The following is a 26,900-nucleotide window of genomic DNA, read 5'->3' on the forward strand; positions in this document are numbered from 1 at the left end:
GAAGGCTCTGCTCTGCCCCTACTCCAGTTGGGGTGAAGTGTGTACCACGCTGGCAGGCCGCTGGGCCTGATCCGCCGGTCTGTCGCAGGTCTGCTTACCTTGCCGGTGCAGGCGGTGGCTCTGCCCTGCCCCTCCTACCACGCCTGCAGACCGCTGGGCCTGATCTGCAGGTTGGTCGCAGGTCTGCCTACCTTGCGGGCGTGGGCGGCGGCCCCGCTCCTCCCCTCTGGCTCAACGACAAAGCGAGAGAGACTCGGGTATCCGTGACTTACCCTCCCTACCAGGGGACCAACTGTTTCCGTCGCTGCTGGCACCGATGAAGTTTTCTCCTCGGCTGCTCTCCGATGACATCAGATCTCTGCCATGCTGGCATCCCCTGTTCAATGGCTGAATCCCATTTTCTTCTCTTCCAATAGGTGGAGCTGTGCCCTCTGAACCGAGCTTCTGCCCTCTATGTGCTGACAGAAACCCCTGTATGGTGGCTCCTGGGAATCTCTCAATCCTGTTCATATATTTGTTGATTGATATATATTATCTTCTGAGAAGTGTCTGTTCAGATCCTTGGCCCATTTATTGATTGGGTTATTTGATGTTTTCTTTGGTGCTTAGCTTTTTGAGTTCTTTATACACCCTAGAGATTAGTGCTCTATCTGATGTGTGAGGGTCTTCTGAATATTCTTGATCTGTGGTTAGTTTAATCTTCAGATGTCAAACCTGTGCATATAGAACTCTGAGATATGGAAAGTCAAGTGTCTATTTGATCCTCTTCCCCCCTCCCACTTTGACTCTCATAGAAGTGTGATCATGTAACATTTCCCTTCTGTGTCTCCTGTAGCATAATGGCCTCCAAGTCCACCAGGTTTTGGCATATGGCGGACCTCTTTTCATATAATAATAATCCATTATGAACCTACCCACCCCCTCCATGTTCCGCATCCATTTTTCCACCAACAGACTTAGGTTGTTTCCATATCTCAGTAACTGTGCTGCTACCAACACAGGAGTGTAGATATCTTTATGAGGTGGTGATTCCATCTTGGACACTATTTCTTAATCAACAGCTTGTTCTTATTTCATTTTGTTCTCCCCACCCTGCCCAAATTGCTCCCTCAGAGTGCTCACAACAGCTGCTTGATGGGAAAATCCAATAGCTTATTATTTTTTATTTCTCAAATTTCTGGGTCTCTTTTGCAGCATTTGATGCTACTCGGCATGTTTTTAAATTGAATTAACCAGCTCTTTCTTTCTTTTTTATTAATCTTAACCATGTCTTTTTATATTCTGTTTTGATGCTCTGATATCTGAAGTCTTCCTGAACCTAGAAGACCACCCATCCCTGTCCTAATCATCCTGGGTCCAGGTGCCAATTATACATAGCACCTAGGACCCAGCGTCCACTGAAATCAAACTCGCCAATTCTAAACCTGGTTACCCTGCCATGCCTGTTCCTTCTTCCATGGAAACCACCACTAGAGGACCTTGTCCCCATTTCCCTCCTATTGTCCATACACGTGATAGCATGCTCATGGTGTGGCTCTGCATAGCACAGTACGTCTCCTGTCTCTAACGATCTGTGAACACCAGAACATCTTCCTAGATGACAGTCATTTCCATGTCTGCATGTCTTACCACACCTGATTACAACAAATCCCGGGCAACCTTTAAGGACCTGTTCTATTTTTGGAAAGAGCCATTTCTCCGGCTTTGGAAACAGCTCTCTGGTCTTTTAGCTGCTTTCTCTTGTGATTTTTTTCCATGATTCTATTTTTTTTTTTACATTTTTACTTTCTTGTTTTTTTCTGATTTGTTTACTGAAGATGTAAGTATCAGAGTCATACCTATAAGGTAAGGAATTTCTAACCATGAGAGGAGGTAGATTATAAGTTATAAGAAGGTTTTCTGTTTGTTTTTCTTAAAGGGAACAGGGAGAGAGGTTTTAGGGAAGACTAATGTCAGAATAAACTCTTGTCACCCCTGCATTGAACATGCATAACCCATGAGATGACATCAGAAGGTATCTTGGTCTTCCACATCCCTTTAAATTTGCCCTTGACCCAGGATGAAAATGTCAAGATGCAAGATGGGGAACATTGGTCTCCATGCCCGTTTGAATTGAATTATTAGAATGGCCAGTTTCATGTAGTAACCAAAACTCAAAACTAACTTAGCATAATGTCTTTTAAATTAATTTATTTATTTTTCTCTCCCTGCTAGGATTGGCTTCAGACAGCCACCTGCTTGGGAGCAACACGTGGTCAGTTTTTCTTTCTTTCTGGCTCATCTCCCCATCACTATACTGACTTTGGCTTATGTGCTTTCCAGGGCTGGAACACAGGGAGAAAAGAAGAGAGAAACAATGTGGAAAAATTTCCTACTTGACTGGTACAGTCATAATATGGTTTTTCTCTTTCTGGTACTGACAAGGGTTAAAGTTTGTTCTTCTTCCAAAGGGAGAGTGGCTTGTAGCTCTCCAGAGACTCTTTTACTGCTGGGTCCTCTTGGCTCCAAATCCTGGGCTTCCCTTCTCCCTGTTACCCGCTCCTTAGCTCCCAGATTTCTGATTGTTGTCCACTTTGCACAAGATTTTCTCTGTTGGGTTCCATTGCTTTTTCAAGAAGTCCTCTTAGGCAGGATTGAGAACAGTTCTCGACTGCCTATCCCTTCCACCGTGAGAGAACCCAGCAAGAAGTTGCTGTCTTATGAATCAGAAAACAGATCCTAACTAGACACTGAATCTACTTACTTCTAGGACGATATCTAATCTCTTCCTATTGGAGGGGACACAGTCACTTCCCAGATGCAGACTGCTACCTTGCTGCTAACGTCTCCTTTCTCTTTCCACATGAACCCACCTGGGGACCCCTGCACTTCCCAGTTGAGGGAAACACATCTCAAATCCTTCTGGTGGTCCCAATTCTGTCGCTCTCTCCAGGCTTGGAAACACCACCCACCCCAATGCCCTTGGAAAGCAATGAACACAGCGACATCTCTTTCCCAGGAAAGCTCTCCCCTTGTCTTTGGAACCGAGCTTTGGAAACATTCTCTCTTGAACTTTCCTTGAAACCCTTTCTAGCCCTTCCAAGTTTCACAATCGAAATTTTTACTTCCACATCACAGATCTCCTTTTTTTTTTTTTAAGACTTGGAGAAAATGAGAAGAATTCTTCAATGATTTTCATATGCTTAAGTTTTTAATGGTCTTCCTTTAAATGATGGTGCCACATGTATTTAAAATTCTATCTGGAAGCCACGATTCTAACTTACAAAAGTATTGTAAAGAAAAATTGGGAGATATTTCCAAGCACTCAGTTTTCTATGCCTGTGCAAAATCTCTCTGTTTGGACAAGGCCGTGATCTATATTAGTGATTCTCAAACTTGGCAGCACATCAATAAAACCTGAGGAACTTATTTAAAATTCACATGTCGGACTCTATTCCAGACCTACTAAATCAGTTTCCAGGCTGGCGGCAACATTTTTATCAAGCTTCACCTGTGTGATTCTTTTTGCACAACTAGGTACACAGCTCTCTGGGTTATAGAAAGCCAGAAATGTTAATGTCATCTGAAAGATGAGAACAGCCTCAATGGGCAAGTCTTGCACGTTCCAATTTGCAAAATTTCAATCTCCCCCGGAGTGCCTGCTGTTCACAGTAAATTCCAGCAAAACCTCATTTTCATGTATTGGTCTCAGTGGCCTATCTTTCACTAGTGTTTTCTGCCCCTTGATAGCAAAATCCCACCTTCAGATTGAACAACAGGTCCACTCTGTGATGGAATGTCCCTGTTTGGACAGTAATAGTCAGGAAAGCCTAACTTGTAACCTTCAACCCCACGGATTCTGTGTTCCGTCGCTAAGTCCTTTATTAACCAGTTTATCCACTTGCTCTTTCCTGGGCTTGACTCCTTGGGTCCTCGCTGCCAATTCTCTTGTTTTGTGTCTTGGTAGCCTTGGGGATTTTAAACATTTCACCCTTTTCTATTTCGCCTTAATCAGAAAATTGAAGTTCTCCGTGGTTCTCATCAGGAACCTCCGGGTATGAAAAATTGTATCAAAGGATCATGACCTTTCAAATATTTTCCCGAGGTGCTATTTTGATTTTTGTCCTCTGCTGTTGGTAAAGAGCTCCCTCTGTCCTAATCCACAGGCTCAGCTTTGATGCCAGGAGTTATTTAGGATCCCTGAAGAGAGGGGATCATATCTGGATATAGCAGGGGGACATATCTGGGTCTTGGGGTGTTAATAAGAATTCAGTTTTCTCTTCATCACTTATGTATCTAAGCAGCTGAAAAACTTCTAACTCTTCTTTTCTCCACTCTCCCCATTCTTCACCTTTTTTTTCACATAGTTACTGGAGTCGTTTAAGTTAGAGATCACAGCAGCCTAATTCTCTCCACCTCACTTTGCCACCCATCCTTCCTTTACGGCTTCACATTATCCCCAGATTTGAAGTTCAAAAAGGCCTGATGCCAATGTGCATTTCCAACCTTGTCTTCCATGCCTCCCTGCCACGATCCCAGACTATTCAGATTTTTCACCATCCCAGAGCATGTTGCTGTCTTCGTCCATCTGGGCTGCTGTAACAAAAATTGCCATAGTCTGAGTGGTTGAAACAACAAACTTTATTTCTCACAGTTTGGAAGCCTGGGGAGTCCAAGTTCAAGGCACAGAGCTGTGAGTTATCTGGTGAAGGCCCACTTTTTGATTCATAGTGTGTTTTCTTGCTGTGTCCTCACATGGTAGGAGGGGCCAGGGAGTCTCCCTGGGGTCTCCTCTTATAAAGACATTCACCCCATTATTGAAAACTCTGTCTCCCCGACATCGTGACCTAGTCATCTCTCCAAGTGTCTACTGTCACATCTCACAGAAATCTTCAACGATAGTTAGTGCAGCCCCATTTTAAAAATATGGAAATAGATCACTTGAACCATCTTGTTTAGAATTACATGGTCATAGGATCAACATGACATGAAGCTGCGTCCATCAAAGCCAGGAGCTCTGTTCAGCTGTGGCTTCCTGATATCAGTTCTCTCCCTAGTGAGCTGTGTGTCCCCTTCCCCATGAAATCCCTTTCAGTCTCCTTACAGTTCATTGTTCTTTCTTCTTATACACAAGGAAGTATTTTTGAGAATGTCCTTCAGGCCAGACACCATGTCCGTCCTAGGGACAAGGGCATAACAAGACAAAATGTGTCTCTGCTGCCAAGGAGCTTACATTCTCAAGCAAAGATAGAAGTAAATAAATGACTAAGAAAATCAAAGGACATGTAAGTGTTGTAAAAGTGATAAATGTGGTCATGACAGATGGTAGCATCTGGGTGGGATCTACTTAACTCTATAAACAGTTAGAAAAGACCTGTATGAGAAGGTGATCTTTGAATTGTGACTTGGAAAATGAGAGTCCAATAAATGATGTACTAAAGAATGAACATTCCATGCTTAGAGAGCAACAAGTGCAAAGGGCCAGGGGCAGGAAAGAGCTTCGTGTGTTTGAAGAACAGTTTGGTCAGATCATTTATGAGTGGCTAAAGATTAGATTGAAAAGGTAGGAGACACCAAATCATGTGGATCCATGAGGCCACTTGGAATTTTTTTCTAAAAGCAATATAAACTTTTGCAGGATTTTAAATAATGGTGTTCCTTAGGTGTAACTGACATGAAATAATGAGGTTGAAGCGCATAATTTGATAAGTTTTGACATGTGTATACACATAAAATTGTCATCATGACTGAGATAATGAACATATTCATCATCCCATAAAACTTTGTCATGGTCCTTTGTAATCCCCCACAGAACCTTACCTGACCCCCCTTCCAGCAACCACTGATTTCCTTTTGATCATTTTCTATAAATGGAATCATAAAGTGCGTCATTATGTGAGTGTATGTGACTTACAGGAAACCATTTATCAGACTGAGAAAGTTCTTTTCTCAGCTGACTGTGAGTTTTTATCAGTAGTAATGCAGCATTTTATCTGAAGCTTGCTCTCTTGTCTTTTGAGATGATGATCTTGTTTTGTTCTGATTTTCTTCTTTTTCATAAATTCTCCCTCGATTGTTTGAAATGTGAAAACTAAACTCACATTCCTGGAATAATCCCTATTTGATCATAAATGATCACCCTTTTGATACATGGTTGTATTGAATTTACTAAGATTTTGTTTAGAAAATTTGCATCTACATAGTTTTCTTGTGATATGTTTGTGCAGATTTGGTGTCAGAATGAATGAATCTGGTTTTCTTTCCGGATTTGTTCAAATTGGTATTCATGTTTGGGACTTTTCACTAGGGAGCCTGAAAGTTTCCTTTGTTGAAAGGTTTAAAACAGCTGGTGCCATGGCACATGCTTATAATCTCAGGGGCTCAGGAGGCTGAGGCAGGAGGATCCTGAGTTCAAAGCCAGACTCAGCAGTGGTGAGGCACTAAGCAACTCAGTGAGACCCTGTTTCTAAATAAAATACAAAATAGGGCTGGGGATGTGGCTCGGTGGTTGAGTGCCCCTGAGTTCAACCCCTGGTACAAAAAATTATATATATTTATAACACAAATTCAGTTTTTAAAAGTAGATAGTGTTAGGTACTCAGATTATCTATTTCACGTGAGCCTTGGTCATATGTCTCTTGAAGAATTTGTCCTTTCTTCTAAGTTATTAAATTTATTGTCATGAATTTGTTCAGGTTAGTCCCTCATCATCCGTTTCACGTCTGTGTGATTTTCAATGAAGTCTCACTTTAGATCTCTCTCATTCTTGATGGTGTACATTGGTGTCCTCTCTCTCCCTCATGATGAATGTGGCTCAAGGTTTATTCAATTTATTAATCTTTTAGAATAACCAGCTCCCAGCTTTTTTTATCTCATTCATTTTCTCTAGTATACATTCTGTGTTATGTATCATTGGGGTTTCCTCTAGTTTTTATTTCATTACTTTGTTGGTTTTAGTTTAACAAGTTTTTTCCCCTAATTTTTATTTGTGTACACCACCCCCCATTTTAGGAGGAACCTAAAAATCATCCTCTTGACATCCACATTCAGGTTTTCACTCGGGGGATTTAAAATATTTCACCTTTTTCTATTTCTCCTTAAGCAGAAAATTGAAGCGCTCCCAGGTTCTCACTAGACCCACGGGGAGATGACCCATCCCAGTCTGGTGTGACCTCTACTCCTTTCAGGTGGTTTGTACCCTGGTCTGATAGTTTTCTCACAGGTATGTACCAAGCAACACTCAGCCCCTGACCTGAGCGGACCCTTTGCAGATCTTGGGAGCTGTCTGTGCAACCCTGACTTTTCCTGTAATCTCTTGTCCTCTCTCCCAATCTCAGCCTTCCTTGGGCACTCATTGTCTAGAGAGACTTTCAGGTTATAAGCTGGGGCAATCAGAGAACTCCATATTTTTTTTTCTCATTTCTCAGATGTTGCCTGACATTTAATGTTTTGTAAACCATTGTTTCATATATTTTGAAACATGTTTTAGTTTTTCTTTTTCATGTGGGGTGATAAATCTGATTCCTTGTACTCCATCTCTATCAGAAAAATAGGTTAAAATCCTTTCCATCTTCACGGCATACCCCCTCGAACCAGGATTTCAAGACGCTACATCACCCTTTGGAGAACTTTCGTTAGAGGTGCAGCTTTTCATCATTCAAGATGGCGCTTTGGCTGCTGCACAGAAAGCAGGTGGAAAAGAGAATTGTGGGCTGTTTCAGGATCGCAGATGAGACGTGATATCCAAGTGAGGTTTCTGCAGGGGCCGTGGAGACAGAGGGTAGATCCTGGCTTATTTGGAGATGGAATGCACAGGTCTTTCTAATCACTTGGATATGGAGATGGGAAGAAAGGGTATCGTCAAGACTGACTCCTGGGCTATTGTTGTTTTTTGTTGTTGTTGTTGTTTTAACAACCTTGTGAATGGAAAAAAACCAGGGAGAGGGAGGTTGCATACAGGCAGAGATCTAGAGTGACTATCTGGACAAAAGTTGAACATGCCTTTTTAACCACTCAGATGGATCTGGTCAAATGGGGGAAGAATTATAATAATATGGATCTCCCAGAGGGGTCAGGGCTGGAGATAGGAAAGTGGAGTCTTTGGTTCAAAGCTCTGGGATTGGAAGAGATCAGCAAGGAAAAGTGTGTGTGTGTGTGTGTGTGTGTGTGTGTGTGTGTGTCCCAGTTCTGAGCCTGTAACTCAAGGTCCTTTGTGATCAGAGGTCAGGAAGAAGGAAGAGCTGTAAGGAGACTAGGAGAAGCACCTGTCTTCCTACCAGACTCGGTTCTCTTCTTGAACTATGTCTATTTCTTTTTCTGCATTACCTGTTTATGTACCTCTCACCTTGCCTATGAGTCCTTGAGGTCAGAGTCTCTTAACATTGTTTTTGGCTCTTATTCAATAAACCACCATGATAATCCCATTCACAGACAAAACACATCCTATCTTGTATCACGCGTGTCAAACACGGTGCCTGGAAACCTAGGGTGAGATTTGAATGAATGAATGAAGACCGTGGAGTTTACTAGGGGAGAGAGGAAAAGGACAGAACATTGGGGAGTCCAAAGATCTTCTTCGGAAGACAACTCTGAAAAAAATCAGATGCTGGGGGAAGAAAAGGAACAGACCAGTAACATTTCCCCGAGTGCCCATTTTCTGATCTATAAACCAAAAAGTCCCGAAGAAGCGACTTCCCCGTGAACATGGTGGACGCTGACTGGAACCCTCTGGCTCTCTGCTGCAGAACCCACAGGGAGACAAAACAACGTGTCCAGGCTGGGCCTTCCTCGGTTGATGTTTCTATTCTTTTGGTCCTTTGTCTGTTTTCAAGCAGATCAAAGTACATCTTGTGAAATGTTTTGGCCCGGGATTAGAATTTAAGATGCACGAAGGGCAAGAGAAGACATTAATAAAAAAAATCATTTTGACCCCTTCGAACTGGGGGGCCACTCTGGGGGTCAAAAGAGGCCAGGTGTATCCCTGCCAGACCCCCCGAAGACATAAAGATGTCTTTTCTGAGGGATCCAGCGAGGGGTTAGCGAAGAGCTCCACATCTACCCCCTGCCACGCTGGAGAGCCAAACCTCCCTCTCTTGACTTAGAGGACTGGCAGAAATGGTGACAGGAGCCTGGCCGCAAAAAGCCTGGCTGCGATCCGGACCCGACTAAAAGCCGAGCAGAGAGCTGCAGAGCAAGGCCACCTTCAGAGGTTAACCACGATATTTACAGTTTCATCATTTCTGTGCAGGGCCGTGTTTTACACATTCAGCAAGTTGAACAGACCCTGAAAGGTTTAACTGTTGGGTTGAAACTCTAATAAAGTTTATTTTGGTTAAAACCTGAAATGAGTCTTTTGAGTTTGGATTTTTCAGCCTGGTGGCTTTGTGTAAACAGTTTACTTAACATCGTTTTTGGCTCTTATTCAATAAACCACCATGATAATCCCATTCACAGACAAAACACATCACAGATTAGCCGACAGGCTGCCGTAAAACAGCCCGTTACCTGCTCTTAGCGTGGAACTAACTGAAGGTCTGTTTTTAAGAAAGTGCCGGCCCATCTTTGCTTTCATAGTTGAAAACATAGTTTCTTTGGATCTCGAAGGAAAAGAGGGAACATTACATTGTTTAGCTTCTTTTTTAGATCACGAAAATAGATTTTAATTAAGCACATAAAGTGAGTCGGGTTTGGAGCTGTTATTTTCCAGAGAAGGCATGCTGGCTTTATTCAGATTGGAAGAGACCCCAGGCGAATGCCAAAATCACCTATTGCTTACATTTCATTTTAATGTGCTCAAGTTCAATAAAAGTTTATCATCTCCATTAAAGCAGTACCTATTGGAACTGATTTAATCTCGTTAGCACAAGGAACCACATGAAAGAAATCAAGACCCCAGGACAAGATTGGGCAAAAGCACATTTTGGGGGGGATAAATCACATAAAAGGATAGAAGACAGAGCGTCTCTCACCTGCTATTGTGCGGGTATGCTCGTGCGTGAAGCGTGTGCATGTGTGTGTGTGTGAGTGTGCATACATAGATCCACACACTCTGCAGTGCACAGCTCTGGCCACTTGCCACAGTGCAACACAATCGCGTGTCTGCCAGCTGCTCAGTGTCACAGCCCCACCACGATTCCACTCGGGCCATGAATTGTGTGACATTTGAACAAACAGATGTCACGCGTAGGGGTGCTAGTCAAACGTCTACTGGCATCAGCACCATGGGGACATATATCTTGATTCTAGACCTAGAAAGCTATGTTGTGCGTCCTTGCAAACACACACACACACACACACACACACACTCCCCTTCTTGCTCTGTAGGGAAGAGCCACTGTGCTCCTCACCTTCAGTATAATTTTTTTCGTAAGCCAAAAATACCTCCTATAGTATGTGGTTAGGCGCGAGTAACAGCCAAGAACTCAGATGTGTTAGGCATTTGATTCAAGGTACGGTTTGACCTTAGGTCTTGGTCACAGGGGACATAAGGGATGGTGTGCACTGATTGTCCACAGATGTGTGCTTATCTGAGGCAGATCTGCTGGGCCAGTGGACACTGTGGATGAAGTCTGGTGTTTGAGCTGGGCAGAGACAGGGCTCTGGGCAGAAGTTGAAGCACCCATTCCATCAGTGGCCTTAGTGAGCACTATAGCAGGTGTAGAATTTCTTAGGACCTAAGGTGAGACAGTTGCTGATTAGGGGAAGAGAGAGAGAGAGAGAGAGAGAGAGAGTGTTGTGTGTGTGTGTGTGTCCCAGTTCTGAGCCTGTAACTCAAGGGAAGCTACCGAGAAGACAGTCTCACTTTGGCATCCTGATGGTTTGTCACATTGAAAGTGGCCTGTCACTTTCAACCAGACCCTCAATGTCTTAGCTAGAGGAACCACAGTGCAGCCTAGTTTGGAAAGCAACTTGTCAAGGGAGCTCCCTGGTGTCCAAGACTATGGAATGACACTTTCGTTATTGCTGTGAGACTGTCAGGGTGTCCATGAAGATACCTGGTTAAACTTTCGGGGACAGGGTGAGCCATAAAAAGAAAAGCTAGGGTGAAAGCCCCATTTTCCTAGATACTGTGTTTGTAAACATCTCAGCTTGCATCCTGAGTCAAAGGCTCTGCAGCACAGACACCCATTCACCAAACACTCAGTGACAGTGCCCAGGGATCGAACAGTGTGCCCGGTGCTGACACATCCACACTGGTGACTGAGAGAGGACTCCAGGCGAGGGGCAGGGGAAGTGAAGTGTGAGTCCTGTGGGGGCTGCTTAAATGTGTGGACTGGGACGTGGCAAAGAGGGAGTGAGAAGTGGCTTTGCAGTATGACCTGGACCATAAGTTTCAGTTTAAGCCTAGAGCACATGATTGCCTGGGCCATCGATAACTCAGAAGGACCATTTTAAAGGGACAACATCATTCCTCTTCCAGGCCTCGTGGCTGCACAGCAGAGCAGAAGGTACCCCTTCTCTGTGACTCAGCCCAGCGTCTCTCAGGGCTTAGGAGCAGCTTCCCTTTCCCCAGGGTCAGGCTCCTGAGGTCATATTGGTGGGTTAGGCTTGGTCTACTTCTCTCAGTGTAGAGACAACATAAATTCAAGTTCAAAAGCCAGACAGCAGCTAAAAGGGGAGAGCTGACTTTGAAGTTTGGATCCTTAGGTTAAAGGGAATTCTCTTGGCTGAGTTACAAAGGGAATAAAATGCCATCATAAGGAGAGTAGCTTTAGATTTTTACTTTATCTTCAAAATAGAAGATTAGGGACACAATTCTGGTTGAGATGGCTAAGCGGGTGCCTGTATAATTGAATTTCATGCTCATTATTTCCCTCTGAAGTGGTGTACACAAGCAGTCATTGGAAAGCAGGTTTAACAAAAACACTGGCCAGGGCTTTGCTGAACTTTACAACTTTCCTAAATTCCCAAGTTCTCGCAGTCTTCTTCATGGTTGCCGCACAGTGAAGAACAAGGCAGACCTGAAACAGGGGGCCGAGCTGTTCCAAGATACTGTTCTCTTCCATCTGCAAACTTGTTTGAGCATTTCTTTTTCTTTTTCTTTCTTTCTTTCTTTCTTTTTTTTTTTGCATGAGATTAGACATGGTCCAAGGGATACCTTAGGATGCTGTGGATGAGAAATTGGCCTGGAGTTTTGCAATCTCATAACTGAAGTAGGTCAGAGTCCAAAGTAAGACTCTACCCACGTTGTGTAGGATACTCTAATGGGGATTATGTGCCATTATACACTTGTCTGAACCCATAGATTATACAACACCAAGAATGAATCCTAACATATGCTCTGGACTTTAGGCAATAGTGATATTTTAATGTAGGTTCACCAATGGTCACAGATGCACTGCTCTGATGAGGGATGCTAATAAGGACACACGTGCAGAGGAAGGGCGTGTGTATGGAAAATCTCTGTGCCTTTCTTTCAATTTTGCCTAAGACTGCGCTAAAAGGTAAAGTCTTTTGAAAAAGAGAATAACTGAAAAAGCCACAATTGTGATAAAAGGGAGAGAGCTGGCCTTCATTATCCCGGTTCTGAATACTTGCTTCCTCTTTGTTACTCAAAATTCCTTAAAAAAAAAAAAGGACACATAAAAGATGTAGTTCCATACAAATGAAGGACATGCCTGCAGGGTAAACCCAGGAATCCACTTCAAAAAACCTAGATCCTTGGAAATGACCATATGATATAAATTAAATGTCAAATTGAAATCAGTATTGTCTTTAGATCCCAAGGAATGGGGCTGTCTCCCAGGTTGAGAGTCAGGAAGTTTCATATTTGGACCCTACTGTGTTCGCCATCAATCTGGAGAAATCACTCATGTGCACATCTTTCCTCCTGAATGAGACTTCCAATACAGTGTATTATCCTTGCATTTTCTATTGGGGTGAGGTCACGGATCTCAAGTGTTGAATACAGGATCCTAAGTCTTCTTTGTAACAAAAAATAGAGGGAATTTCTTGAGCTCCTTCAATAAGCAGGCATAGCTGCTGCAATGCTTCCAAGAGGCTAATGCGCCATATTTACCTGAGCTTCTCAAACTTCCTCCAGGGAAAGGACCAGTCTCTTTTGATTTTGTTGTTTTTATTTTCCCATTTTTTGGTACACACCTATATTTTTGGTCTATACCCTGTTCAATACGACAAGTCCAAGGATCATGCGCTTGGGAGTTACAGTATCATTAAACTTCTTAAAAGGTCTGTGTAAACACTTCCTCTCTGTTTCTAGGGCATGGGCCAGTAATGCAGGGTTTGTGCCTCCAGAGAAAGGTGTGCATTAGAAAGCTGTGCATGACAGGGGATGTGAGAAACCTGCCCAAAGTCATGCTGAAAGCCCACTCCTGGTCAGGATAAATACGGCACCTATGCTTTACGTATAAAAACTGAAAAAAAAAGAATTCCAAAGCAAGACGACCCAAGTGAGTGGATAATTCAAATGAATTGTCCGTGGAAAGAGAATGGAAGAAAGGATAATCTCTCATTTCTCTAACTTCTCTTCTCCTAATACTGCTCAAAGTCATCAGACCATTTACCCCCAAACCTTACTAGTAGGGACGAGTCTTGGTGACCTTTTCTTTCTACCCCATCCCTACTGCCAGAACTCCTTGCATGCCCCTTCCCCATCACCCCCTCAGAGTAGAGTATGGAATCCAAGGGGGTAGAGTACAGGATCAGAACATTGAAATAAATGAGAGTGTCCAAAGAACTCTCAGGAATCCAAACAGAGGAAAATTATTTTGTTTAATGTAAAAATTGAACTTAAAATAATTCTGCTCTGTGTTTAATAACAACAGGTATGGCTAAAACTAAGCCAAGTCAGCTCGGTCCTCCCAGCCAGGCAGCCTGGCTTGTCTTCAGCAAAAAGATAAAGCAAATGAGAGCTCTTGAAGCTTGATAGAATCTATCACCTCCCAAAGAATGCAAACTGTACAAATACCCGGGTTTTAAAATAAAGTCCCCCAAAGCCAGCATTGCAAAATGAGGTCAGCGTGGTCTGGCCGGGCCCCGCCGGCTGGCTTGTCTTTCAGCCGTACGGTCATGTGTGTCTTGTGACCAGAACATCCATGACATATAGGCACAACCTCGGCCTCTCCATTGTATATTGAAACCGGGAAGAGAGAACTCCCATAGCTCAAGTTTATAGAAATTCGTGACAGTGTTTGAAGTAGCTTAGTTGAGACTAAAACAGTCTGACACCAAAACGTTGGGGAGGATGATGGAAATTTCTTAATTTCTTTGGAAAATTGAACAACAACAAAAAAATCTTTGCAGGTACTCCATTGGCCACCCAAGTGCAGCTGTTGGGCTGCACTTTTCTGGTTTTAGGAAATCGCACAGGAAGACAGACGGTGCTCGAGGCAACCCTCATTCTGAATGTCCTGTGTTTCAGGAGGCAGAGTGGATAACCGGGCATCAAACTGTGCCAACCATTCTCCACTGGCCCCCTGGAACCATTCTCTTTCCTTCTCTGCCCTGCTCTGTGCCCTTGGACCCTGACCCCCCAGTGGACTGCATTACTTGGGCTTCCCTCACCTCGGATTTCCAGGTGGATCTGGCCAATGCAAGCCATCAGCAGGAGATCCATAGGAGGGAAGGAGAGATACCACCCACCAGAGGTCTCCTGACTTCCTGACACAGTTTCCTCTCACTGTCCGTTTTGGTAGAGGGATGGTAAGAGCTTCCCACTGGGGCTGTCCCTAGGAGGCTCACTTTCTCTCTTTCTTAATTCTTCCCATGGTATGCCGTTCGTGTCCTATGAGACCCAGGATGCCATGTAGACCTGTCCCTCCGTCTAAAGGACCTGGTCAAGAGCCTCTGTTTCCTCATCTTAATGTGGGTGTGTGGATACTGTATGGATTATGATGTGGATAAATTCTCATGAGAACAAAACACGGCTTCTTGCTATGTTTTGAACATGTTTGAGTATTTCCCCCAAAGTCTTATGGTTTGAAAGTTTGTCCCCCGACCCTCCCCATGTGGTGATGTTGAGGTGGTAGGACCTGTAAGAAGTGGGGTCTAGTGATAGGTGATTTGGTTTCAAAGCTGTAAGTTAAATGAATCTCTTTTGTAATGTGTATATCCTTCAGCCTTACATGTTTTGTTATAGCAGCAGAAAATGAACTGATATCCCACCACCTCCTGGTGGTAAACGAAAACAACACACTTTATTTTTAAAATGATTTACCTTTACTCATCATCATCTCATTAATTTTCCTGAATGTCATGGTTTGGAAGTATTTTATCACCCAAGGTTCATGTGTGGGGAGCTTTGTCCCCAGGGTGCTGGTATGGGAAGGTGATATGGAATCTTTCGTTTTTTTTTTTTTTTTTATACTGAGAATTGAACTCAGGGGCACTTATCTACTGATCCACATCCCCGGCCCTATTTTGTTTTTTATTAGAAACAGGATCTCATTGAGTTGCTTAGCACCTCACTATTGCTGAGGCTGGCTTTGAACTCATGGTCCTCCTGCCTCAGCCTCCTGAGCCATGGGATTACAGGTGTGAGCCACCATGCCTGGCCGTAATGTGGACTCTTTAAGAGCTGGGACCTTAAAGGTCCCTAGGTCTTTGATGGTGTGCCTCTGGAAGGGATTTAAGGTGTTTCCTTTGGGCCCAGTTAGTTCTCAAGTGATGGTTGTTATAGAAGCTAAGCCCGCCTCCCATAGTCCTCTCTCTTTCTGGCTTCCTGTTTCCAGATATGATACGATCCCTTTTTCTCACACATGTTCCTGCTATTGTCATCTACCATGATGCAGCCAGAAGGGATTGGATGGAACCTCACCAGAATCTGTACCATGCATATCAACATTTAGTATATAAAATTGTGAGTTTAACAAACCTCTTTTCTTTACAAAGTTAGCCTGTGTCAGGTATTTTATTGCAGCAATGTAAGCTAGAGTAATGCTCTGGCAACTCATTTAACATGAAGCATTTCAAAGGGGGTTTTAGATGATCCCCATATGTGACTAGAGATTGGGAAACAAGCTGTACTGATCTGAAACACCCACAAAATTTACCTCCACAGTCAAACATTTGCAGTCTACATGTTCTACATTATTTTGTTTATGTGTATCTATTACTGATTCTTGAGTCTAGTTGCCACTGATGATGTTTGTGGGATTCCTGGAGTCTCTTTCAGTTGAAAGCACACTCTTCTGAGAAAATGGGGTATTCTAGCATTTTCCTGACTATGTCTTCACAACCACCATCTTTCTTCTTTTCTGGGAATAATAGTGTATGGGTCCTTATGTCAGTGAGATACAGGGCTGTGGGTCCATAGATATCCAGGCCCACAGTGGTCTCTGCCTTAGGTGGGTTGATATAGTCTAGTCCCTGGACATCCATACACCAGTGCCCCTCCTGCATTTTGGAACATCTTACACTTACTGTTGAGGTCTTGGTCCTACTCTTTGCTCATAAAGTTATTGCATTCTGTTTTGACCCCTCTGCTGGTTTGCTGGGTACCGTGGTCCCTTGGAACCTGTGGGAGATTGGTTTCAATACCAATCCTTATATAAAAGTACCTTAAATAAAATGGGTAGTATTTTTCATACAACCAGTGCACATCCTCCTATGCACTTGAGTTATCTCTAGCCTGCTTATGATCCCTAATACAATGTACATGCAAGATAAATAATTGTTAAACTGTATTGCTTAGAGGAAAGTGACCCAAAAAAGTCTGTACAGACACATTTTTTTTCCCCAAATATTTTCCAACTGCAGATGGTTGAACAGGTGGATGTGGAAGCTTCAGATATGGAGGGCTGGCTGTACTTTCAGCCCCTTATATGCTCCCCCAAGTCAAAGCTTCTAGGACCATTAGACATTATCTATACCACATATCAAGACGGACAGCCCAAAGTCTACCTCCCACCCACCTGCAGAGATGCCCACAGCAGTTCCTGGGCTCCACATTGCTCTGCCACCCAATTCAACATGAAGCATTTCAAAGGGGGTCTTAAAGGGTCCCAGTATGTGACTGGAAGATGAGGAACAAGCTACACCCATAAAATAATTCATCTCCTTTCTTTTCTATTAATGCTCTAGCGTGGAATTTGAACTCAAGTGCTTGGCTTCTTCTCTTTACAACTTTTCTACCCACAGTTAGAGACTCATCCTTCTCTTCCTTCCTAGGAAAAAGGGTAAGTCTTAAACAGGGCATTGAGTTTTATCTACTTAGTTTAGTAAAAGTTGATGTTTGAGTCTCCAAACTTTCCAAACTCTTTTAATGTGTGAGAGGAACTTTCACTGGTTGTTAATCCTTTTATTTCTCAACAAAGGCTGGTTTTTAGGATTCTCATTTCTTTAGAAAGCAGAACTTAGTGGCTGGAGGTCTCCTATATTTCCCTCTCTTTATTGCTCCCTCCCACCCTCATTTATACTCCCCACCCCTTCCTCTCTCCCTTTTTTCTTCCATTCTTTCAACAAATATCAACTGAATAATGCTCACTACTTTTACCATGCCTATTTTATTTGGAATAGGAAATAATGTCCCTTTATTATACAATTTTGCAAATGGAAATATAGGTACACAGTTTTCCTTCAGTATTGGGGGAGGTGGGTAATTAATTCCAGGACCACCAGTGGATGCCAAAACCCATAGATGTTTGTCTTTTATATAAAATACTATGATATTTGCATAGAAACTACACACATCCTCCCATATACTTTAAAGCATCTGTAGATTATTTATAATACCTTATATGATGTAAAAGCTATGTATATAGATATTATAATGCATTGACTAGGGAAGAATTTTAAAACTCTGTATTTGTTTAGTACAGGCACAATATTATTATTTTATTTATTTATTTTTGCGGTGCTGGGGCTTGCAACCAGGTCCTTGTACATGCAAGGCAAGCACTAGTACAGACATAATTTAAAAAAATATTTTGATCCATAGTTGGTTGAGTCTGCAGGTGTGGAATCACAGTAGGGAGGGGCAGCTGTACTAAGTCTGTTCCAGGTTCTAAGAAAACAGGAGCAAACCCCCCAATACTGCCAGGTTGTTCAGTAGGACTTATTTTGTCTCTTAAAAGAGCCAGACCCTGTGTTTAATTCAACCACTGCTTATAGTCACTGTCGTGCCCCTAAATTGGATTTTGATTGCTATGGTTGTTTAGCTCATTGGTTAGAAGCCAAAGTCATAGCTTTCATTCAACTTTAAATGAAGCCTGTAAATGTTTTCATTATATTATAGACACACAGATTTTAAAAACATGTGTTCAGGTCTAAAAGAAGAGAGAAGAGATGCTCATTGAAATCTTCTGTATGTGTGTGGGGGGATCTTTTTAAACACAGGCTGTGATGACAGTATATTGGTGTCATCTTCACGGAGAATGGGTAGCACTCCTGGCTCTTTGAGGAAGGGATATAATATGAAAGGCAGCAAGAGGAAGGATAAGAAGAAGACCTTTTCTCTGTTCTGTGCAACAGCGGAATGTACTAACTCCGTTGTGAATGTTACGACCTCAAAAAACGAAGGATCGGGGAAGAGAATAAGTCTCTCCTGATTTTGGAGCTAGACAAGGGTTCAACAATGCAGTTGCCTACAGTGAACAAGAAGGCCAAGTGAATTAGGGCTACAGGCTGTTTCAGAGGTATAGAGTGGCTGAGGACCTGGAGCACTGGAGGGGAGTCTGACTTATCCAGAGAGGCCTACCTTTGCTCAACTTCAGGCCAATGGAAAAAAAAATTATATGTTTTCCCCAAAGAAACTGGAAATCTGAATATTGATGTGAAATTCTGTATGTTCTTGGTGGCAAAAATCATGTGTTGAATCTGGCCAAAGGACTTCTAATTGGCAATTTCTGATTTAAGACTGTTCTGGTTAGGAGAGTTTATTATGTGTTCCAGGGAAGTAGTGGTGGTGGTGATGGTGGTTTGTGGTTACACTGTTATCTTCTAGACACACAGAGGATTGAAAGAAAGTCTGTGAATTGTCTTGGGTGTAAGAGACTGGAGACACTCCCCTCGTCTCCCGGCTCTCTTTCTCAAGTGCCTTTGCCTCACATCCCTTCTTCACACATGGAGAATAGATAATTCTTGGAACATGGAGTGTCAAGGCTATAGAATTTCTGCTCCCACTCCCTGGAGTATTTTCTAACTTGAATAACTCAGACTTGGAAAAATGACCCAAGGGGAACAAGTTGTAACCTTTGAGATATGAACAACCCCGAAGGCTGTTGGGTGACATTTTGAGAAAGCTTGATATAAAAGCTCACAGTAGCTATTAGGATAAAGAATTCTTCTTTTTCAGCAAAAGTTAAGTACAACAATATTAAAAATAAGTAAATACAAGGATACTCAATGTAAATAAAAGAATTTTTAGGAAGATTCTCATTTGGAGTTTGTATGAGACGACTCATAGAGAACATACCGTTGTGAGATTTTCCTCCTGTCTTAAAGTTTTAGCTCAATGGGGAAAACCAATATTTATAAAGAAATATTTCTAACAGATGAAGTTAAGTACAGAATAAGGTTCTAAGGAAGTGTATGAACAAAAGAAACAGATAGACACTTGGAATGGGGAGGGTAGGGATCAGAATTTGCCTCAAGAAGTTAACCAAGATCTAATGGCTGGGACTCAGGGAGAGAAGATGATATAGTTCCCCATGGAGGGACCACCACTTGGAAGCATGCAGCAGGAGGAAATGGAGCTCATTCCACAAGCTGAGAGGAAATGGGAGTGGATGATGAATGGATCAGGAGCAAAGGTGAAGCATCATGGGAGATGAACTTGGAAGAAGGTGGGGTCACACTGGGCAGGGAATTCTCATTCTCTAAGAACAAAGAAGTCCAGGAGAGATTATTATTATTATTATTAATTATCATTTGTCATTGTTGTTTCAAACAGAGTCTTGCTGCTTTGCCCAGGCTAGCTTCAAACTCTTGAGCTCAAGTGATCCTCCTGCCTCGGCCTCCCAAGTAGCTAGCATGAACCCAAGTTTACTTAGTTATCAGATGTATGCAACATGGGAACTTAACTCTCCTTCGTTCCAGAGTTTCCCCATCTCTCTCTATAATTTTTCATGGGATTTTTGTAAGATTTAAATGAATGGATATATTAGCTCTAGATAGAGATTTAGTCATCCCTTAGTATCCATGAGGGATTCATTCTAGGCTCTCCAAAGTCTGAGGATGCTCTAGTGCCCCATGCGAAATGGTGAAAATATTTGCATGTAATCGACGCATATCTTCCCATGAATTTTAAATCATCTCTAGATTATTTATAATAACTAATGTAATTCCTATGCCTACAAATAGCTGTTATAGTGTCTTGTTTAGGAGATAATGATAGGGATTATCTATCATTATCTACAGATACTGATGTCTGTACATGTTCAGTACAGACACAAATTTTAAATAATGCTATAGTCCACAGTGGGTGGAAACAGGTAGGCAGAATCCACAGATACAGAGGACTAGGTGGATAGATGGAGGGTGAGATGGCAACAGATCTATCCTAGAACAAGACCTGGTACTTTGTGAATGTTGTTTAAGTGCTTGTTATTCTCATTTCGTTGTTGTTGTTGTTCACAATGGTAACATTTGCTTTTACTCCGGTTGGGCCGATTTCTTTACTACCCGAGCCCTCCCTTGCCCTATTTTCCAAGAATTATGTTAATGTCTGTCCCAAGCACTCCTACTGCTCCCTTCCACACCACCCCCATATTGTATTAGAACTTCTTGTTTTATGAGGATTGTTTATAAACTTCTGCATGTTCATTGTCAACAGTCTAAATGCCTGAGGGAGGTCTGACCTCGTGGCTGCCGTTTACATATAAATTGTTAGGGTCTTTTAAGTGCCCTGAACCTCACTTGACTTTGGGGATCCAGGGGCATGGTCAGGTCATTTCTTCCTGGCTTCATAATTAATGTAACTATAATGATGTGTTAATCAGCTCTTTTTTTTCCCCTTTTCTTTTTCTTTTCAGGTATTCTGACCAATACCTGAAAAAATAACTTAGTGGAGGAAAGATTTATTTTGGCTCATAGTTTCAGTCCATGGTCTGCTGGCTCCATTACTCTGGGCCTGAGGAGAGGCTGAGGTATCTTATGACCCTAATTCATTTATTTACTGATCCAGTTGGCGAAATCAAGAAGCATCCTTTGTATGTAAACACAAGACCCGATGTTAGGCAGATGAGAGAGAAAAAGATGATTAAGATGAAAGCATAAAAGCTAGCAAACAGGGTAAAACTATCATGGAGACCTCCAACAAATGCTTCAGGGTACACAAACAGGGGTATCATGGTTTGCCATATTTGCTTTTCCTTTTGTTTTTTCAAAGTCATTATTGGAATGACAATAATTAGCTGACACCTACTGTGCTCTGTGGATATGCCAAGCACTATGTTTTACCCTTTGCATATTTTATCTCCTGTAATCTAAACAACAGAGCAATGGTGTAGGCAATTTTATTATCCCCACTTTACAGATGAGAAAACTAGGGCTTGATGATGATAAGGGACTTTTCCAAGGTCATACAGTGTTGGGATGATTAAAGTATTAATTTGAATATCTCCTTCAAGGCCAGTGAAATTTCCCTTCCAGTTTATTCTTTCTTTACTGCTTTCTTTGCTATCAACATTTCTCCAACAGTGAATTTCTTCAGCAGCTTCTACTTTGCTTTTTGAATCTCTTTGATTTTTACCATATCTTTTAATGCATGAAAATTTCTTCTCCATTCAATTATTGAACATATATTCATTAAATATTTCTGAGTTTTGAATTTGTTTTTAAGAATTTATCTATTCATTGAAAATTATCAAAGTTAAAGTCCTTCAACTATCTTAATTTAAGTGAATCTTGATACCTTCAAAAAAATATTATTATGCCCCAATCCAGGAAGTGTACTAAGGAAACTGGAGACATAATCTAGACAAAAACCCATAAACATGAAACAACAAAAATAAGTTCTCTTCAGAATGGAAGTTCTTCTCTACCATTATGGCTAAGCCATGAATTCAGAGAAACTAAAAAAATACAACTGCTAGGATTAACATGCTGTTTTTAACCTACATGGGAGAAGGGCAGGTAAATCTCCCAGAAGTAATCATCTATTGATGATAAATGGGTATTTATCAGAATGGAAAGACTGAAGTGAAGACAAATAATTTGAGAGCCATGGAAGAAATGATTATGCATGGGAAAAGATGTTCATAAACTCTCCACGATATCCTGTTTATTGATGGTCCAGTCAATAGCAGGACATTTCTCCCCTCCTTCCCATCTAGATTTTATAGGAGTGTGTGTGTGTGTGTGTGTGAGAGAGAGAGAGAGAGAGAGAGAGAGAGAGAGAGAGAGAGAGAGGACATGCATGTATAGAACTCTCCATGAAAGGTGATGGAGATTTTCAAAACTGGAGCCAAACTCTCAAACATCAGCATACCACTGATGGACAGGGGCTATTTCTTTAACTAGATGAAAGAAATGTTAGTACAGGGCTTTTTACAAATTTAAATAAAAAACAGCAGAGACTAAACTCATCCATTATGATTATTGATGGCATCAGATAGCCCTTTCCCTGTTTCTCCCTACCACCAAACCCTGCCATCACCCAAGAATGTAAAAAGCATACTTGTACATTATAGAAAGTCCACACAGAGCTTCCTATTGCAGTAATAAAAAAAGATAAATAGAAACCACAGAAGAAGCCATGCAAAATATGCTATGAGCTTTCCCACTCCTACAACCACAAAAGGAATGCAGCAGGCAAAGCCTGGGGAGAATCCACTCCAACTTGTGCACCAAGAAATATGAGCCCAAATTTGCAAGAAATTCTTCCTTCTCTAAAAGGATTGAAGCAGACAAGAACCCATGAAACGAGGGATAAACAGTGTGATAAAACAACGAAATGAGGGGAAATAAGGAAACTGCAAAACGGAGTAGACACCCGGGGCCTCAGAAGGAGGGGGGATCCATGAGACACAGAAGAAAAATAGTCACAGCTACAATTTAAACCGTAAGATGTGGGAAAGGCTTTGAATGACGGCATGAAACATGGAAACCCTGCCTTTTGTCACTCAAATGTAAAAGCTAAGGAAGTTGATCTCATAGAAGAAGAGAATAAAATAATGATTATTAGGAGCTGGGAAAAGGAAGGACTAGGGGTTAGAAGCAGGTTGAGTACAGGCACCAAAATCAGTTAGATAGGAGAAATAGATTCTCACGTTCAGAGCACATTGTAGTTATTTTACCATTTATTGTATATTTCATAAAGAACTAGAGAGAGAGAGAGCAGTTTGAGGGCTCTCAACACACACATAAAAAATAATAAATGTGTAAGGAGATGAAAATGGTAAATATCCTAATTTGATCATTGCACATTATATACACGTCTTGAATGACCACACTATGCCCCACAAATATGTACCGTTACCACTCATCAAGTTAAAACTTTTGTAAAAGCAAGAAGATGAAAAGTAATTGGAGAGTAGGTAATAAATATGCAGTGTGGATAATGATGATGTAATGTATGGAGAATAGACAATAGGGAATAGGGCTGGGGCTGGGGCTCAGTGGTAGAACACTTGCCTGGCACGTGTGAGGCACTGGGTTCAATCCTCAGCACCACATAAAAATAAATATATAAAGGTATTGTGTCCATCTATAACTAAAAAAAATTAAAAAGAAAATGCAGTGAGAACATATTTGCAGATATGGCAGGGGAGGTTAAAATATGCTGGATTATGAAGTCACTAGTGTGAGAGTCTACTCTGTTTGAATATAGACCTAAAGTGGAGTGAGCATTATTGTTTCAGGAAAAAAAGTAGAAATAACATGAATTGCATCTACAAATGAAAGGGCAGATTGTGTCTCAGGAAAACATTTAAAGTAAATAATTTGCATGGAAACATAACTTAAGAATTTTCTGAGCTACAGGCATAGAGAAAGAATTCGATAGACACCCATCCAGACAAGCCAGGTCACTGTCAGGAGATAGGACTGAAACTGAACTTTGTGGGTAAGTTCCTGAAATTAAAAAAAAAAAATGTAGCCCAAGAATGTTTCAGACCAATTAAATTATCATTTAGATATAAAAAAGGGTTGGTCTGACAAGTCTGCATCAAGGACTTAAAGAATACAATTTGCAGAAGGTAGGGTTTTCAGATAAAATACAGAATGTCCAGTCAAGTTGGAATTTCAGGTAAACAACAAATAATATTTAAGGATAAACATACCCCAGGTATTTATAGTTTTACTGAAAAATGCAATAACCTGAAATATTATTTGTCGTTTACCTAACATTCAAATTTCATTGGGGAGATTTGTAGTTTTAGTTGCTAACTCTGGCAATCTCAATACAAGGCACTTTTGAGCAATCTATTTATGAGGAAACTTAGCCATCTAGGAGCTAAATTCAAGGGGAATAAAAAGAGGAAATCATGATGAGGCTGGGCTTTGAGTCACTAGCATGAGAGTCCACTGTATTTTAATATAGACCTAAAGGGGAGTGAGAATTATTGTTTCGGGAAAAAAAATGTGTAGATAACAATAACTTTGAAAGAAAACCATAAAATATTAACATACACATATACATATGAAATGCACTTGCATCTCAGCAATTCTGGACCAAAAAAAAAAAAAAATTGGGAGCAAGAGGAATGAAGTTGTGAAAAAGTGTGACTAATTAATTGCCTTGTTTTTTTTTTTTTTTTTTTTTTTTAATAGTAAGAAGCTAATAGATACAGCTCCATTTCTAAGTTGTTAAATGAGGACTTAGAATGAAATCACATCTTAAGACTGGGACAGGGTTTCAGGTCAGCACAAGCAGAAACTATGTTTCCAGATGTGTTTGCAAAAATAAATAGCAGAGGGCTGGGGTTGTGGCTCAAGTGGCAGAGCGCTCGCCTAGCACCTGTGAGGCACTGGGCTCCATCCTAAGCACCACATAAAAATAAAATAAAGATATAACAATAAATAAACACCAGATCAATAGATTTCAACAATAAATGAGACTTCTTGAGTCATGTAACTGCAAAACCACGTACTGTGAACATATCGTGACTGATCTGAATTAGGAACACAACAACATTCTCAGGGACTTTTCTTCTTTTGCCTTTCCTTGTTTGGAATCAACTTTGCACTAAGGGGACCTCCCAGATGTGGCTGCAAGATGCCCGCCAGCTATCTCTGGGATAATATGCTTCCTCATTCAAATCTAAGGATCTGGAGAAAAACATCATTCATCTCAGCCCTTTCAAAAAGAATGATGTTATGGTGTAGATATGACATGTCCCCCAAGACTCATGTGTCAAAGGCTTGGTCCCCAATGCAGCAATGTTCAGAGGTGGGGCTTCTGGGAAGCGATTGGATAGTGAGGGCTCTGACCTCATCAGGGGATTAATAATTTGAAGGCATTATTGGGAGATATAGGAGGTGGGACCTAAACCAAAGGAATGGGTTATTGGGGTCATGCCCTTAGAGGCTGTCTCGTCCCTGGAACTTACCACCCCCTCCTCCACCATGCCCTTCCGCCATGTTGTTCTGCCTATCTCAGGGCCAAAGCAATGGAGCCAGCCAGCCATGTACTGAAACTGTGGCAAAACAAAATGGGAACTTTAGCAGTTTAAGAGCTGATGGGCTGTGGTTTTGCATAGCTGACACACAGCAGCTCTGCTTACTGACATTTAACCATAGAGGCTTGCAGTGGCTAACAGGTACCTGTAAAAGGTAACTTGCAGTAGCAGAAGCAGGAAACAAAGCAATGTGGTCAGAACAATTCCCTTTTAGGCTTAGTGCAATAAAAGTCCCTAAGTTGTATAAACTAAAAGTCCCTAGATGGTTGACAAACTTGCATCCATATAAGGAATACAGAATACACCCTCCAATAGAATCACACCAACTCCCTTGACTTGAATGTACCCAAAACTTGTTTATGTATAAAAGTAAAAGCCCAGCTGCAGTCGGGGCTTAGACTTTGGGAATTATTCTTCTGGGCTTTGGTGCCACTAATAAAGTGTTGCTTCCAGATCTCTGTGTCCTGACCGTTGTTTCTCACCTCTGAAACCATAAGCCAAAATAAATATTTTGTCCTCTAAATTGTACATGAAATCAATCTGTGGCTGACAGTTAAAAATTGTGGATAAATCCATATTAATTAAGGAAAAGGAGAGAAAGCGCAAATAAGACAAATTTAGAAATGAAACAAGGGACATACATACAGATAAGAGGCACATTTTAAAATTCCAGGCAAAATGTTGAAACCTGATATAAATAAAAATTTCTTCCTAGGAAAATATCAATGACAAAAATCGACCCCAAAAGAGAGAGAGAAAATCTCATTAGAGCCCATAATTATGGGCCAAACAGAAAAATGTTTTCAAAGATCTACCCAGTCAAACCCAGATAGTTTCACAAAGGAATTCTCTTTCAATGAATTTTAAAAAAAAAGCAATATTATTATTATTTCAAAACGGAGAGAACACAAAGAGGAGAAAATAGTTTCAAAATTTCTTCTTCAAAGCCAGCATAACATGCTAAACACACGCACGTATACACACACATAAAAAATAGAGAACAATTTCAGTTATTTTGAGGCAAAAATCCTAATAGCATACTAACAAATGGGAGTCATCCATGAACTCATGGATTGCCCCAAGTCCTTTCATCCCAGGAAGACAAGGTTGGTTTCCTGTTGGACAGTTTATTCCACCGAATCAGAGTTTTAATTGATCAAAAGGAGACAAGCATATTATTAGAATAATTCTTGCCTACAGTATATTTGATAAGGTCAACATACACTTTTTAATAAAAAGCTTTCAGTGAAATAATGGTAGAGGAAATGTCTTGCCACTGTTTTACACTCTGAAATCTACTTGGCTCCCTGAAATCTTGCCAAATGCTTAATGGAGAAATTATAGAAGCGTGCCCATTTTCATGGAGATTGAGGTCAGGAACGTGAATTGGATACCCACTTTCAC

The 26,900-nt window shown here is 41.4% G+C and overlaps 1 long non-coding RNA gene across 1 annotated transcript; it reads right to left on the reverse strand.

Moving 5' to 3' along the window:
* Nucleotides 1–82: 82 nt before the first annotated feature.
* LOC125615014 lies at nucleotides 83–26,349 on the reverse strand. The gene is made up of 4 exons (XR_007345577.1): nucleotides 26,336–26,349; nucleotides 8,704–8,710; nucleotides 3,834–3,838; nucleotides 83–495 (listed from the first exon to the last, which is right to left on the reverse strand). It is a non-coding gene; the product is annotated as an uncharacterized LOC125615014 (long non-coding RNA).
* Between the last annotated feature and the right edge of the window lie 551 nt (nucleotides 26,350–26,900).

Source organism: Marmota marmota, unplaced genomic scaffold (genome assembly GCF_001458135.2).
Source record: "Marmota marmota marmota unplaced genomic scaffold, marMar, whole genome shotgun sequence".
NCBI lineage: Eukaryota > Metazoa > Chordata > Mammalia > Rodentia > Sciuridae > Marmota > Marmota marmota.